Source organism: Ascaphus truei, chromosome 5 (genome assembly GCF_040206685.1).
Source record: "Ascaphus truei isolate aAscTru1 chromosome 5, aAscTru1.hap1, whole genome shotgun sequence".
NCBI lineage: Eukaryota > Metazoa > Chordata > Amphibia > Anura > Ascaphidae > Ascaphus > Ascaphus truei.
In genome coordinates this window covers 131807485-131824953 of record NC_134487.1, presented here as the reverse complement: position 1 = coordinate 131824953, position 17469 = coordinate 131807485, and the positions used below count along the sequence as shown (strand labels likewise).

At 45.3% G+C, this 17469-nt stretch overlaps 1 protein-coding gene across 1 annotated transcript in view; it reads right to left on the bottom strand.

The window, feature by feature from the left end:
- Nucleotides 1–17469, bottom strand: part of PDLIM7 (PDZ and LIM domain 7) — a 43656-nt gene that overhangs the window by 18580 nt on the left and 7607 nt on the right. The gene's annotated exons all lie outside the window — the stretch shown is intronic.

Here is a 17469-nt window from a genome sequence, read left to right as displayed (position 1 = left end):
CTGATGTTTAACTTTGCGACACTTTATATATGATGCATACCAATGTGTAGAGCATCTCAATGTAAAATGTAATAAAGCTATTACCCACACCTTGCAGGGACACAACAGGTATTGTATGTATAGAACACAGGACATGGTTGGGTGAAAAGCTTATGTGATGGTTGAATAGTACAGTTCATAGAATGTGCTGGGGAAACAGAAGTGTATATACCGTCTAAGTAACACAAACACAGTGTCCTAATCAGAGCAGCAGTCTCCCCTGCTCCAATTTAAAGCATTGGAATCGGGGGGCTCCTCCAGAGCTTAACCGCACTATTTTTAGCACCAGGGACCCCCTGGCTCCAGAGATACTTACTGGTGAAGTTACCAGTGCCAAAGCTCCCCGCAGGGAAAGCAAGATGGCCGCCACATCTCACCTGGCCTGTTAGCCACTGGGAAGCTGCTTCCTACTGGACGGTCATTTAAATGTAAAGGAAGAAAAACAGCAACTAAACTGGTAACCGTGACATGGAAACGGTGACAGGAGAGAAATACAGTTGTGTTCAGCACCAGAGGACACTCTGGTTCCAATGCAGTAACAGACATGGGTTCATTTGGCCGGATTTGTACTTTAACTGCTTTGTTATCAGAGGAGAAAATCAACGTGTTTCGGGTGAAGAAGTTAAAAATCCCTGCTTTTGGTAGACCCCTTTTAAGAAAACTCTCTTTCACGCTTTCTGTAGTGAATCTTTCCCTTCATTTCTGATGTGATGGCATTTTGGACATATCTGCTTGTAAAAGCCTTGGCTTCTTAAAAAAAAAAAAAAAAAAAGGACAGATTTGTAACTGTCTGTCCAAAAAAATATTTTTAACCCCTTCATTGCCAGAGGGGAGCCAGAAGAGCAGTGTGTTGCAGGCCCATGTGGCAGCAAGAGGGTTAATGGGACTTATGCATTATCTATTGAACCCAATGTTTGTTCTAGTTACCATGTAAAAACATGGCCCTTTGTCAATGTGCCGCAAAGACGGCTTCCAGGCATACTGACGGAGGCCCTATGGCCTCTATGTAGAACTGGCAATGTGTTCTCAGGCGCCGACACCTTAACTGTACCCCTCCTAGCCCCCAGAGGAAAACGCGAAGCCACACTGGTGTCCCTGTGCGTGAGCAGAGGAGGGGGCTGTATTTATAACTCTGAATTACACGACCTCAGCAGTTTTCCAAAACAGCCACATGACAGCAGCACTGGGGATGGGGGAAGCTAGGGGCGTCCTCCCCACCTGTCTCCTTTATTCACAGGGCCTGGACATGCTATAAGCAACTTGTTAACACAACCCCCTCCCCCTGTATCAATCATATGACATTAACTTGGTCACCCCAGATGGATTAAAGCCGCAGTTCTCAACCTGAGTTTCCCTTGCATTACAATCGGAAAACGCATTCTGCCGGGATGTTACTGAACTGTGGCAGAAAAACTTTGAATTACATGTAAAGAGCAGCAAATAAAAAAAAGCACTTGTAAGCACATGCACATGGCCTGCAACCCTGCCTTTCCCCCCATTTTCTCTCAGTATACAGTGCTTCCACTGGAGCCAGGGATTCTGGGTAATGACAGGCCATTCAAAAAAAAGTTATGGTGGGTAAAAAAAAAGTGACAAAAATCCTCCACTTCTTTAACCCACGCTGTGCTCAAATGCTGTGTAATACGGCACGCATTAGCTTATAGGGGTCCATGTTAAAATTGACCAAGTAAAAGGTGACACACAGTGCTCATTTGCAGGTCATTACCCAGAATCCCATGCTGTAGTGAAAGCTTTGTTTGCCAAGAGATAATGGGGAAAGGCAGGGCTGAAAACTGGCTGAGACATGCAAATGTATCCCAACTGGGTAACGACATTCCACATTGCTATTGGAAATACGATCATTCACCCAGTAGCCCAGGCACGCTGCCTAGGGGTTACACTTGATTCCTCTCTCTCATATTCAAAACGTTTCTAAAACCTGTCGCTTTTTCCTCCGCAATATCACAAAGATACGCCCTTTCCTCTGTTACTCGACTGCTAAAAAATTCTGACTCAGGCCCTCATTCTCTCACGTATCGATTACTGCAACCTCCTGCTGTCCTTCCTGCCTCTCACCTGTCTCCCCTACAATCTATCCTAAACGCTGCTGCCAGAATCACTCTACTCTTTCCTAAATCTGTCTCCGCATCTCCCCTCCTGAAATCCCTCTCCTGGCTTCCGATTAAATCACGTATCTCACACTCAATTCTCCTCCTCACTTTTAAAGCTTTACATTCTTCTGCCCCTCCTTACATCTCAGCCCTAATTTCTCGCTATGCACCATCCCGACTCTTGCGTTCTTCTCAAGGATGTCTTCTTTCTACCCCCTTTGTATCTAAAGCCCTCTCCCGCCTTAAACCTTTCTCACTTTCTGCTCCACACCTCTGGAATGCCTTCCCCTCAATACCCGACTAGCACCCTCTCTATCCACCTTTAAGACCCACCTTAAGACACACTTGCTTAAAGAAGCATATGAATAGCACTGGATAATCCTGGACACATGATACATAAAGCTTGGCCCCCTGCAGACGCACTTACTAGAATTCCCTCCTACTGTCTCTGTACGTTCTTCCTACCAATTAGATTGTAAGCTCCTCGGAGCAGGGACTCCTCTTCCTTAATGTTACTTTTAAGTCTGCAGCACTTATTCCCATGATCTGTTATTTATATTATTTGTTATTTATATGGTATGTATTACTACTGTGAAGCGCTATGTACATTTATGGCGCTATATAAATAAAGACATACAATACAACGACATGCGAAGAAACACGCCGTGTAAAGTAATAGGAATTCACAATGAAGTTTACAAACATGATGACAGCAGCGATTGCAAATGCAGCGCTAAATAGTCTTTGGTAATTGGGTGTTTGATTGCAATTTCTAATCAAGTTTCAACCTCATCAGTGCCAAACGGGCCGGCAACAAATATAATCTTGGAGTTTAACTAGTGACCAACTCAGGGAAGGCTAAGAAACTCTGTTATACCATCTGGGAAGCTGTAAGAAAATAGGAACACGGCAGCTCCTAGCTCCATTTCAAAACCACTTTGTGCCATGTAAGACTTTTACACAGATCAACATCTTAGCAGCCAGGTCAGAGCGGTTTGGGGGTAGCCTTAAAAATAAATTGCATTTGTATCGACAAATACTGTCTTTTGAGATTCCAGATGCCAACAGTCACAGCCAGCACAGGGAGCGAGACTCTTTGCAGTCAGTGAGACAGCCAGCACAGGGAGCGAGACTCTTTGCAGTCAGTGAGACAGCCAGCACAGAGAGCGAGACTCTTTGCAGTCAGTGAGACAGCCAGCACAGGGAGCGAGACTCTTTGCAGTCAGTGAGACAGCCAGCACAGGGAGCGAGACTCTTTGCAGTCAGTGAGACAGCCAGCACAGGGAGCGAGACTCTTTGCAGTCAGTGAGACAGCCAGCACAGGGAGCGAGACTCTTTGCAGTCAGTGAGACAGCCAGCAGGGGAGCGAGACTCTTTGCAGTCAGTGAGACAGCCAGCAGGGGAGCGAGACTCTTTGCAGTCAGTGAGACAGCCAGCACAGGGAGCGAGACTCTTTGCAGTCAGTGAGACAGCCAGCAGGGGAGCGAGACTCTTTGCAGTCAGTGAGACAGCCAGCAGGGGAGCGAGACTCTTTGCAGTCAGTGAGACAGCCAGCAGGGGAGCGAGAGACTCTTTGCAGCCAGACGGGCCCTGCAATGCAATGCCATACCATGAGTTGCAGGCCTCTCTAGCAACAAAGGTCTTTCCACGCTTTGTACCTACAAAGTGCTCAGTTCCTTTGCATATCTCTTTGCAGACTGAAGCCTGTATACAGTGTTGCACAGGAGTTCTTTTCTTGACCATGTGAGTCAGTGGTTTTTGCCTGTAAATGCATAGACTTCTGACCACTTTGAAAATGCAATGGCTGCCCACAGGGGTCCGAAAAAAAGAGCAGGACGCATGATAGTTTATATGAATGGTTGTCTCTCTATCCTCTCACGACTTGCACATTTTGTAATGAATTGACCCCCATCCAATTAAAGAATGGGAACGAGACCTCTGTGAACACACACTTATTTTATGGATGGTTTAAAAAATAATTTGGGGAAGAACAACAATAAATGGTATATTTTTAATAGTGCTTCTCCCTAAACCTGCCACGTGAGGGACAGCCATATTTAAAACGGCCCCAAATGGCAAGGTGTATATGTGAGATGTAACAAAGCACTCAACCATATAACACAGCCTCTTTCTGTTTTTAAAGACATAAACAACACATCTACGACAAACACACAGGTTTCCAATGAAACAATGTGCCAGCAGTCTCTTCCACTCTTTGGGCGCTAGGAGGGTAGCACTCACAGGGGCACGGTCTGCTATCTGATGCCGTGAAAGGGAGAGGAGGTTCTGATCGCAATCTCACCTCCCCTCCCCCACAACGTTATCAGGAACTAAAGGGTTAAACACCCCACCGCTCGAAGGGCTTTCAAGACGCGACTTTGCCATGTTGGCAGGGAAGGGCATCAGGGCTCCTCAAGTTCAATCCTCGAGAGCAACCAGCAGGGTTTCAAGGTTTCTCCAATTAAAACTTCATTAACCAATTAAAATGTTTCATCAGGCAACAAAACCAATTCATTTAAAAAAAGGACACTGCAGCCATGAATTATTATCTCAAAAGGACCACAGAATATAAGGCCTCATCCGGGGTGAGAATGCACGAGCGAGCGAGCTGCGCGATCAAAGCAATGAAACTCAACTGTAGTGTCCATACTGCACGTGTGCAGAGGCGCGATGCTTGCAGAGACAAATTTTTTAGTATTTGGCACACTTACCCTGGTTACGTGCGCGGTTCAGCCAATGAGGGCTAACTGCTCACGTCACATCACAGGCACGTCCCCCGGCACTCCCCCCCCCCCCACTCACACGCACGCAGCTAGCAGGCCAGGAATCGCTCGACGTCGCGGTCGCGTCGCACTCGCTTTCACCCTGGAAGAGGCCTTTGAGAAATGTGCAAAGAGATACAGCCCCCGAAAGGCTAGGATCACTGTAGTCAGCAAAACGTTTGTGCTGCTTTTGTCTAAAATGTATTGTAAATTGCGCCTTTGTAGGTGAAGTCACTGTTACTCCACTAAAAAAAATAAATGAAACTATATACAAAATATATATACTATATACACAAAACGTCCCTTTACACTTTCATCCTGATCACATACTACTTTGCCATGGAAGTTTGTACAAACTGCTTTATAAACACAAATCTCTTTTATTTTTACTCAACTAAAGCTTCCTTCTTTCCTGGGGAAGCAAAGCCCCAACTATGATCTAAAATGCACCTATTCAATATGCTGTGCGGCCGCTTCCCCGTGTCGGAGAATATTCAGTCCCATTCACTTGAATAAAGCAGAACTCCAGCACGGAGAAGCAGCGTCACAGCATACTGAATAGGGGGCTGGAAGCAGCATTGTATGTATTGTATGTACTGCATGATCTGTCACATTTGCATTTATCCAGCCAGAAAGGAGCAAAACGCTACTAACCAGATCTTAACCTCTCGCGTGCTAGTCTGACGCTCACGGAACGTCCCGAGAGCCAGCATTGCCGGCAGGACCTTGCTCTCTGCGCCTTTTCTACGGGAGACCCACAGGAGTGGTGAGTGTGACCTGACGAGTGATCATGCGATCGCTACTCAAATGATCACATGGTTGCGACTTGCTGGTAGTGAAAGGGTTAACTAGCTTCAAAAATGGTTTAAAAAAAAAAAAATTATATAATATATACATTTCTGTTTCAAAACTATATAACATGCATGTAATAATGGATTTTATTTCCTGTACCAACTAGCAAAGGGCAGCCAACATTTTTTCAATTAATCAAAGTCAATATTTCCTGCGGTACAGCAGAAAAACATACAGAAAGGAAAATAATAAGACAGGTTATCAACACAAATACATCTTTTGAAATAAACCGTAGCTAAAGAAATTATTAAATTTATAAAAAAGGCAGTCCCCAGTATTTCAATGATCGTTACATCTTCCAAAAACGGTACAGAAGTTGTTACATGTCAGAGTATAAGAATGGCAGCCTCTTTAAATGGTATCTTCCTTTACCTAAAATGTTCAGCAGCAGAGGGGTTAATATGAAATGTTTAACACCCAGTCACTGCCAAAAGGTGCCTGCAACTGTGCTGAAGGTGTTAACACCACAGACACCACATTGCTTGGAGGTGTTATTATGGGAGGTGCAGGGCTGGAATTCTGACAGCTCCTAAATTACACATCTACCCTGGACAGACAACCCCCCCCCCCTCCCCATGTACAATTCCCCAGATATTAACAAGTCCCCGGATTAATTCCTATTTCTGGGAGTAACCCTTTCAGTGTCAGCCCCATCGCAGGACACACACCCTGGGCTGTTTTGTACCGATATTCAGAGATAATAGTTTATTCTCAAAGATTTCACCTATGTTTATGTATACCTGATGCCTCAAGGCAAACTCGGAGAGCTCATGACTAGCGCTCAGTAATTGGTGTGTAAAGTATGCAGAAGGTCTATGTATAGACGCTGTAACGCAACCTCGCACCTACATTAAAATGCGACGTCTAGATCAGGGGTGCGCAAACTGGGGGGGGGGGGGGGGGGGCGGGCGGATGCAGAGGTCCCGTGCTCTTCCCCAAGGCATTTAAATTAAAAGCCGGGGGTACCGGGCGAGGCCTCTGCAACCTCTACTTAGCGAGATTTAGCCGGCTTCAGATCGCGTGACCATGGCAATGCGGCGTCAAATGACGCCACAGGGCCATGTGACATCACGGTTGCTATGGTAACGTGATGTCATTTGACGCCGCGCGAGGTAAGGGGGGGGGAAAGAGGGCGCGCGCAACAACGGAGGAGAGCAGGCAGAGGGGTACAGCAAGAAAAGTTTGCACTCCCCATGTCTAGATGAGTGTTTTTCTGGGAAAATACGCTTAAATAAAACAGATGATTTTAGCACTGTCACGGTACAAAATGCTTTACGCTCACTTTAACAGCCCTGAACTGATAACTCACAATATAATTGTTTTTTCACTAAATGAATTCAATGGTATAAGGCCGCTGCCTCAAACAGTTGAAGAAAAGTTTCGTTATACAACATACATATTCCTCCTATGCGTTTCAGTCCCAGCTGGGCCCAAAACGCATAGGAGGATTATGTATGTTCTATAAAGAAACCTTTTCTTCAACTTTTTGGAGTGACCGCTGCCTACTTATGATTGAATTCACTCACACACAGGGATCTACCGCAGGTTCCCACCACCTGACAGCGTATGTTTGCACCACCATTCAATTGGGTACAGTGAGTACTAAAATAGGTAACTTGTTTCCCAAAATTAAGACAGCTGTTGCCCACCACTAGTGTGGTGATGATGCCAACAGGAAAGGGATTTCAGTATCTCCTCCCACAGAGAGCAGCTTCACTGAGCACAGGCAGGGGCATCTGTACTCTTTTGCCAGGAAAAGCCTTTACAGTGGGAGGTAACCGTTGGTTGAAGAGATCTGGCTAACGGATCTGCTCATCTGCAATGCATTTCTGTGCGGACATCTCTAGCAACCAACCGTGTGTTAAATACAGATACACGAGAAGGCGGAGAGTCTGGAGGACAGATCAAGTGTGACTTTAACGCAGCTCATGAGTGGGTGGGGGGGGGGAAAGGAACAAGCTGTACACACCGCAGCTCCCAGAGGAGTGGATATTAATAGGAATAGTATTGCTCTTCTATTGCCAGCGCTTGAACTGTGAAGCCCTGTTTCCCTTATTTCCCAAAGCGTGCAACTTTCTAGTCAGTTATTCTTCTCCGCAAAGTGGAACCGAATCTAAAAAGTCTCTCTTGCCTTTACAAACTGGGCATGTGCTGCAGAGAGCATGTGAACAAACAGTGATCTACACTGAACACAATGCATTGGTGGGTCCCTAGATGGGAAAGCCCAGGAATTGCCATGACACTCCCATGATTACAGCTACAGGAGCTTCCCCATGTCACAAAAATAGGGGGAGCGGCCCTTTCCCAAAACTGTCCAGTGTAGAACCCCAAAACCTATATTGGTTTGTGTCCAAAGAGTTTACAATCAAAATGGTTTGTGCTTGAAGCATAGAGAGACTTGTCAAAAATTACACACAGCCATCTGCGGGGTTTAAAAAAAGGTTTCAACTGCATCAAAAGGGCAGCGAGTGGTCCCCAGGACCAGAGTCCTTCCATTGGATCTGGATAAGGCTGTACAAGTAGATTGCATAGTGATGCACTGCAGGCCCTCGTATCTGCAGATACAAGGGCATCAAACACACCGCAGAGTGATCCGTTTCTGTAATACGCAGAGCAACACGGTTCAAGAACATCTGGCAGTGTAGTGATTAAAAGGTGCAATCCCATGTAGAACCAAAATGACTTTGTAGTAGTGATGTGTTTAGTGAGGACTGGCTACGAGTGACTGACGCCTTCACAACCAAATACTCCTCAAAACAAGAATTGTTCTATTATTTTTCAAGCTGCCCTATGAGTGTTTGTAAGAAATATTAATTGAAATGTGAGAGTTTTTTGTTAACTTTCCCTCTGTCTCCTGTCTGGGCTACTGCTCTCCTGATTCAGCAGCAGGGCAGACATGAATATATCTAATCACATTGTCATGGGAGTGGGAAAAAGAAAAGCCAACACAAATCCTCTTCTTTCAGAGTCCACTCCTGGAAATGTTCAAACTTTCAAGAAATGGTTTAAAAATACTTGGGGCCATATTTACTAAGCAGTGCTAAGACCTAAGACAGGTACCATAGGGCACACTGGCCCATATTACTAAGCGATGCTAAGAGACACCTTGCAGTGCCTTGAAGACACGTTATAACCCATTCAATTGCAGAGCTGAAAGGTGTCTTATGGCATCGCAATGTTTAGTAAACATGGGCCATAATGAGGAATGTGCTGCAAGGTATGTTACAGTGGTGTAAGATGTTGGTTTATACAGACCTGACATTTGTAGTGGTGATTAATTCTTTTAAATAAATCAGACAAATCTTTAAACCAATCTCGGCCAGTTCGCTATGGTCCTAGATGTGAGGGAACCACAGCTTTGAGGAGGGTTTATGTCCATAAGAGATTACCGCTGAGTAATATGATCCATTCTTTAAAGATTGTCCTAGCTTGTTTCACCCTCTCAGCCCCCCTATGGCAGAGTGTGAGCCCCCTGTGCAATGCTCCAGTATACACTTCTAAATCAACCCCATCTCTGCTAGCAGCAGCCACCACGCAGGTCACACGAAGCAGACACTCATCTCACAGGAGGCCCTCCCACTTCACAGGCCAGCGCTTTGACATCCGAGAGGGGGTGGAGGGAACTCGCACTAATAAAAGGTCGCCTGGCAACAGCTACTTCTTTAAATGAGCTGTGCCCTTGTCTGCATAGCTCCTGCAATGGTTTGTCTTGAAATAGCACTACTTAAAAACGCTCCCTGTAGTGCTCTCGGCAGCGACACCTGCGCAAGAAAGCAGCCTGTGGGGGCAGAAATCATTGCACACAGTCCCATCTTACAGCACAAAGCACCGGCATTGTGATAAAGTGAGAGCAGTGCCATGTAACACCTTGTGTGCTCTGCGCCACTGTCCTGAAAGTGAGTGAAGGACAGTGGCGTAAATACCGCCCAGGAATGTCCCGGGGGCCCCAGCTCAAAGGCGATGGGGAGGGGGGCGCTGCAGGAGGGAGTCGGGACCCTCTTTCTGGACTCTTGATGAACCCCCTAAGCAGTTACAGAGGCCCCCACGCTCTTCCCCAACACAATGAAACTGATTGCCAGGGGGGGGGGAGGCATTGCGGGTAGTTGAGCGCGCGGGAAAGTATACTTTTTTTGTTTATCTAAGCGCCGAGTGTGGGTGCCCGCACACGAGCGCACAGCGTGAGCGGGGACTTACATATATCTATATATGTAAGTAACCGCCCGCTCAGCGCTAGCGGAGACGCAGCCTTAGGCTGAGTCCATGCTCCCTGCTTGCTCGCTGAGGCGCGCTGAGGCTCAGGGAAAGCGGGTGCTTTCCCTGGCCTTGCGGTTGCTTACCGCACGCGCCGTCAGCGGGCCTTCAGGGGGCGGGCCGGGGGCGGGCCAGTGACGTCACGGAGCTGGTTCGCCCTCATTGGGCGAACCGCTCACGTGACCGGCCTGTCTCGCCGGCAAGCACGGGAATTTTAAATTCCCCTAAGACCTACGCTTCCGCAAGCGCGCGGAAGCGCAGGTGAGCCCCTACTAAAGCCGCTGTAATTGCGGCTGTAGGGGCTCAGTGCTGAGCGGGAGCGCGCCTCAGCGTGCTTCCGCCAGCAAGCACGTAACATGGCCGAGGCCTTAGGCTTGTAATATAGTGTGTGCGGCCGTGCCACACACGTTTTGTGTGTCGGCTGTGAGCGAGTGAGGTACTGTGTGTGTATGTATGTGTTATAAATACGTTTGAAATAACATTTCAGCGGCGGGTAGCGGCACAAACGCTTTATTTTCTTCATCTTCCCTCCTGTCGGCCGGTTCCACACTCACTGCCGTGCGCGCGTGCGGCACCATTATAGAAAGGCTGACTAACCTCAGCCGACTACAACTGTCGTGTGCGCGCACCCTCTATAGAACAGCCCTAAGGCGAAGTAACGCCACTGGACAGTGTGGTATGCTGAATATGAAATATAAGGAAGCATGAAGCCATCGTTAGTTACACAGATAAGTAGCAGATCTGCATGGATCCCGTGTTCCCAGGGTAATACAAACCCATCACTTATTTCTTTTTAGCAAGATATATATAAGTAAATATATTTACTTTAAGTGACATTAAACCAAAACTAAATAGGTAGGATTTAAAGGGGCAGTTCTGATATCAGTTTATTAAAAGTAGTTTATTTAGAAAAAGATCTATTACCTATAAGTGAAAATGATATATGTTGTGCTCAATTAACCGTAGGTTCGTTGCTCATTTTCTTTGAATGTAATGGTATACGTACGTATCAAAATATATGTAAAAACTCTAATGGAAGCATTCAAACCTTATTTGATTTCTCTAAAAAAATAGATTTTCTTTTTAATGGGCACACTGAAATTCTTCTGCTATCACATTGCTCTCCACTTGTTTGGCTAATGATGCATAATAATTACTTTCAAGAACAACACAGAAAAGACGTGAGATTGACCCTGTTTATACAGTAGATCCACAGTTCCACACCCAGTCTTATTAGGAGCGGCTCAGTGAGTAAAAGACACGGAAAAGCACACGGAGTGTGAAGCAGGGGAACTTGGTTCAATTCCCGGTGTCGGCTCCTTATGATTTTGGGCAAGTCACTTTATCTCCCTCTGCCTCAGACACCAAAAACATAGATTGTAAGCTAACCTCGGCTGTGTCTGTAAAATTCCTATGTGCCCCCTTAATTAAAGGGAGTGGGTACAGATAGAAAAAAAAAATTCTTCGAAATGTTACAACTTAAAAATAAACATATTACATACATCAGGCACCAACATTTAACCCATTATTCATATAAGTACAAAACAAACTACAGGTACTTCACTGGCAAATAAAAATTATAATGATTAATAATATGGTGGTAATTCTATATACCCAGAAATGGCCATAAAGGATGTTTTCAGGGCCCCAAAAATTATTGATTTCAATTTTGGCACAAAAAGGCACTAAGAGGATTTCTGATTCGCTCATATTTTACTCACAAACCTTTGGGGTGAATGAATGCAGATTTATAAATATAGGCTCGAAAGCTCAACTCCAAAACAGCACTATAAATACCACAGGACATACAGTGTATACTGCTCAAGAGGTTGAACGAGCAGATAAAGGAATGCTGCAGAAATTACACTGCTGCATTGCTCAAGTCTAAAAACTCAATAGCGACTGAGCTCATATTCCCTCAATTCACATCAATATATGTCTCCAAAACAAAAAACAAACTGCTGGAAGATTTAACAAAGAAGCAAGACATGACGATATAAATAGAAAAAGTAAAAATGGTTAGGAGACCAAGACAGAGAGGGGAGAGGTACTGGCTGTTACAGGAGAGACAGAGAGGAGCGAGATACTGACTGTTACAGGAGAGACAGAGAGGCACCGTTACAGGAGAGAGATACATTGTTACAGAGGGGAGAGAGACTGCATATATCAGCAATCCTTATATGGGGAGGAAAGTGACAATGTACAGTACTGTAGTATAGTTAATGCTGGAATGCTGTTCTGCTCTCCTGTGCATTCTCATTAGAGCTCAGGTGCCAGGGACTATTTTAAAGCAGCAGTTTGCACTCATCAACTTCTTTTTAAAATGTTATGCAAGTTTTGATTGCCCCAAGACATAGCCACTACAACATGGGGTCAGGCACTCCAGGGGCCCCAAGACATAGCCACTACAACATGGGGTCAGGCACTCCAGGGGCCCCAAGACATAGCCACTACAACATGGGGTCAGGCACTCCAGGGGCCCCAAGACATAGCCACTACAACATGGGGTCAGGCACTCCAGGAGCCCCAAGACATAGCCACTACAACATGGGGTCAGGCACGCCAGGGGCCCACAACATTGTGGCTGTGTCATGCCCAAAGAGTGTTTTTTTCCAGCTTTGATCGCGTCCTGCGTTCCCAGAGAGACAAATATGCAATCTGCAGTGAAGGGAAATTGAAGCGGATTCCTCCTCTTCCATTAGCGGGTTATGGGTCACGTGACCGCGCTGTGCCGGAGGCCACAGTGGCACTCTGGTGCGAGGCACCTGCAACACTCAAAGGGTTAAAGAGATATTTTCTTGCCCTTTCCAGTTTTTATCTTTAAAATACAAAGCGTTTGAAGTATAAAGTGTCTGGCAGATGAAAAAAAAGGAGCTCTCCCCAGAGTCCAGTGCAGTCGAAAGGATACTGCAGATGATTAAAATCATGATTTTCATCATTTCTAATTAAAAATAAATTAATTTAAAAAAAAGAGAGAAGGAGCAGAACAGGCTCAGGGGGAAATTACTAAACCGAGCTCCGGTCCGGGAGGTAACGACATGTTATCCGTGCATCCTCAATGCTCAGTGAGGCCGCGTCAACTTCTGTTTGCACCTGGAAAGGGCATGGTGTTAAGTATATGGGACATTATAATAATAAATTGCTTGTTCTTGTATAGCGCTGCTAGTTTTACGTAGCGCTTTACAGAGACATTTTGCACACACAGTCCGTGCCCCGTAGACCTTACAATCTATGATTTTGGTGCCTGAGGCACAGGGAGATGAGGTGACTTGCCTGAGGTCACAAGGAGCCGACACCAGGAATTGAACCAGGTTCCCCTGCTTCAAACTCAGTGCCAGTCAGTGTCTTTACTCACTGAGCCGCTTCTCCCATTAGTGCTGATGAGATGCAAAAGAGGCATGTCCCCTCACAAGGCATCATAAAGTTAACGCAGGGATATAAGACGACTTTATTTAGGTCATACCTAAGAGAGGGAGAGAGAAAGAGTCCTATTTTGGGACGGCACCCGTGACTTCTAAACCTCACCAAAAACGCCTGTGTACACACGTGGAGAGATGTCTGTGAACAAAACGGAAAGACACCTGGGATGTCTGGGGAAATATGCCAATTTTATTCATTAACATTTCCCAGGTGTGATCAGTTTCTGTTCACAGGCATCACTCCAAGTGTTGTATAGAGGGGTGTTAGGAGAGGTATACCAGCCACGCTGTACTTTACAAAAAGAGGACGCTCGCTCGCGTTTTTACGTATAATTAGCTGTGCGAGTATGCGTTAACCTCAAGGAAAATCACGTCCTCTGTAGATCTTGCCCTTTATGAGGTTGCTTTAAGACACGCTACTTATTGCTCAAATGCTGTTCTGCACACTGCTTTCCTGTGCATGTTTTCATTGGAATTCAGCAGGCGTTGACTAATTTAAGGTCATTCGGAATGATCTCATCAGCTACAAGCCAATTTGCTAAGGAATTGATGTGCTCTGCCAAATGTCATAAACCGTACAGTATAACAAAAGGGAAAACCGGTATATACAATGGCTTACAGTCTCTTTGTTGGAATTTGTATACCTGCATCCATCCCTCACTTTGCTCGTGCAAATCTTAGGCTGGTAACACAGCCCCACATTGGAAACACAGGCCTCATGGTACATGCTCACCCACACGTTTCTCTACCCCCCGTCATCATTACAAACCCGGTCACGACACTACTCTGGAATCCTGTTACAGAAAATACTCGTACGCTTTCTAAATGTAAATGTTATATATTGTAACAAACGTACATTTGTGATATGGTCTGCAACTTCAAGCAGCAATCCACTCTACTCTACTCACTCCAAGACAGGTGGCTCAACCAGAGACGACTGAGCCTCTGATTGAGCCACCTGTGCTGAAGAAGAGATATCCTGAAAATCTGACCTGATGGAGGGAGGGGGGGGGGGGAGTGAGAGGGGAGGTCTTAAGTACTGGAGTTGAGAACCCCTACCCATATAAATAAAGGCCTTCTTGGTTTTTTTTTACCATAGAAAAAATTCCACTTGTTGCAGTTTTTAGCAATCCCACTTATTTTTTTTAGGTCTGTAGTTTCAATCTGAAGATACCCGATGCTGCGTCTTTGCCTCCCTGCCATGTAAGCTTACAAAGGCCGAGTCCATGGTGCAGGCTCGCGTGACGGAGCGCATGGCGTCGGGCGCGCCTCTCAGCCGAGCGATTTGTAGACTACAGATCCTCGCGACGGGGAGGCGTGGCCAATGACGTCACGGAGCTGGTTCGCCCTCATTGGGCGAACCGCTCACGTGATCTGGCCGTTGCGAGACGAAGTAAAAAAAATATGTCTCTCGAAAAAACAGCCGCGCCGACGCTCACGCTCTATGGATATTCCCACAAACTCAATGTGTTTGATCGCGCCGCTCGCCCTGTCGCTCTAAGCATGGACGCAGCCCAAGACAACACAACACAAGTGGCAGTGGTGACGGCCAATGCAACAAAATTATATATAAGCGAAAACTATGACTTCTTCTTTAAAGGAGCAATTCATGCCCCTTTTAAATTATTTTTTTTAACATAGGATTGTAGCAGGGGGTCTTTGGAGCTGAACCCCGTTAATTTAGGCTACGAGGACTTCCTGCTTCCCGAGATACAGACCTCCAAAGGGGGGTGCCGGTATATCTGCAAAGTTTTAAACTCCCGCGTCACACGGGCCAATAGGAAGACTGAACCAGATGACATCACAGCTTCCTATTGGTCCACAGGGCGTGGGCGTTTTGAAACTCCGCCATTACGGGAACCCTTTCTAGTCAAGCGGCTACTGGCATCCTCCATGGAGGCAAGTTTATATGGAAGCAGGGGGTCCCCAGACCTGAAATGAATGGGATTCAGCTCCAGAGACCCCCTGCTTCAATCCTATGTTAAAAATATAAACAATTGCCAAAAAACAAAAAAACACATGCATTTCCAAACTCTTGTCAGGTGCGTGACACCCAACTTTGTAACTTTGATTTAATTCTATTTTTTCTTTAGTGCAAGAGTCCAGGACAGGGACAATTCACCCCACCATTTGGACTTTTTCCTCTATGGCCTTAACAGAACTGAACCATCAGTAGATCTATGGCTTCTCCGAAGAGCATGATGGAGAGGAAAAGGTAAAGCATGAACATCAGTAAGCACAGAAAAGAAGCAAGAGCAAGGCTTTGATTTAACCAGAATATAAACCCTACCCCTAGATTACAGTCCTATAATGGTGGTTGCAACAGTCTGTGTCCTTCTCTGAAATAGGTTGACCTGTATGTAAATAAACTAAAAATAATAATGCAACTGCATGGAAAGCACTTTTTAGGCTTAATTTGTTACTTAGAGTGAAATAGATTCAAAGGGGAAAAAAGGGATTATGTACACTTTGAATTTTGTGCCAAAAATTGGGTAAAAATCATACACCAGCAGTCACTAACACTGCCAGGTTTCAGTCTGATCTTGCCTCTGGTGGAAAGATATTAGAGAACAGGGCCGACATAATTATACTTGCTCGTTTCAGCAAAACCAGTCTAACAGACGACAGTGCTGACAGACAGGTGGAGTGATGTCTGTACTGCAAGAAAAAACATTGTAACATATTCGTTCCCTCACCGCAGAGGCAGTGCAAAGAGCGAGCACAGGACAGAATGCAAGAGCAGCATTCACAGAGCTAGCACTGCAACTATAACACACAAACGGCATCCTACTAATGTCTGCATTCCCCATGCACTCAAAACGGAGCACAGCAGAAATACAGGTCCTGATGTTTACAACTATTTAATATTTTAAAATAAAGACTTTAGGTTTTTGTTCCCCCTCTCCCCCTAATTTCTTAGGAGATACATTATTTGATTTGCATCTCAATACACGTATGTGATCCCCTGAGTAAGCTGTTAAGACAGTGAAACGCGTAGGGCTTTGAACATTGTGCTCTCCGTAGAGTGTCAGCGGCCATCTTGCCAGTCCGTTCTCATTTCCCTCAATAACTATGGTAACTTGGCAATATTTGTTCAATTTGTCATCACATGCATTCAAATTTGAACAAACTCATCTGATCAGTGACAATGTCTCGGTCGCTTATTTTTTCATGAAGGTTAGTGTCACAAACGGCACACCTATGCAAACATAATTTGTATATGTGACAAGGGTTAATACACACAGCTATGTAATGGACCCATTTGTCTCCATCTCATGGTCCCTTAAATGATTAATATCTCAGCTCAATCCAGCACAATATATATCTCAAAACAAGGCCATCAACAAGGACACAGGAAAATATAAATGGCTAGGGTCCTTGGTCCCTGTTTACGAAGCTAAATATCTAATTAACACAACAAAATCTATCCAAAAATGTAATCACGCTCTTCAAAATAGGAAGTTCAATTAGAGCCCAAAAGACAATGCTTACATACAGTACAATATAGGCAGACATTGATCTAATTACGTTACTGCTTAACATCATCAGATTTCCTTCAGAGAGGCATGACGGGCCGCATCGAGCGCGGATCAACATGGCGGCCAGCTGCTATAGGAGACACTGTTTGAACTCCAAAAGACTGGATTTGTTTGCCGAAAGGAGCCTCTGGATTCCCGCACCAGTTACCATCTTCCTGCAGCTTCAAGTGAGAGTTGGACTGCGGATCCTGGATGCTGACTGAACAGAGTGGCGGTGATATATATCACAAAATTGCCTGTTTTATATTTACCTTTGTGAGTGAATTTTCACCCCCCCCTCCTTTCCAATAAATGTACAATTTTACGTCTGTCTCTCTCTCTCTCTCTCCTCTAATTACCACTAATAATAAAGTTACATTACAACTTTTCCAGGATTTTCCATGTCTTGTCCGCATTGACTTAAAGATCATTGAGTGATTCAAGTTGGGTCTTACATATGAATGGGATTTCGCTCTCATAGGAAGAGCTGGTCTGGTAGTTACTGTGTAAGGAAAGC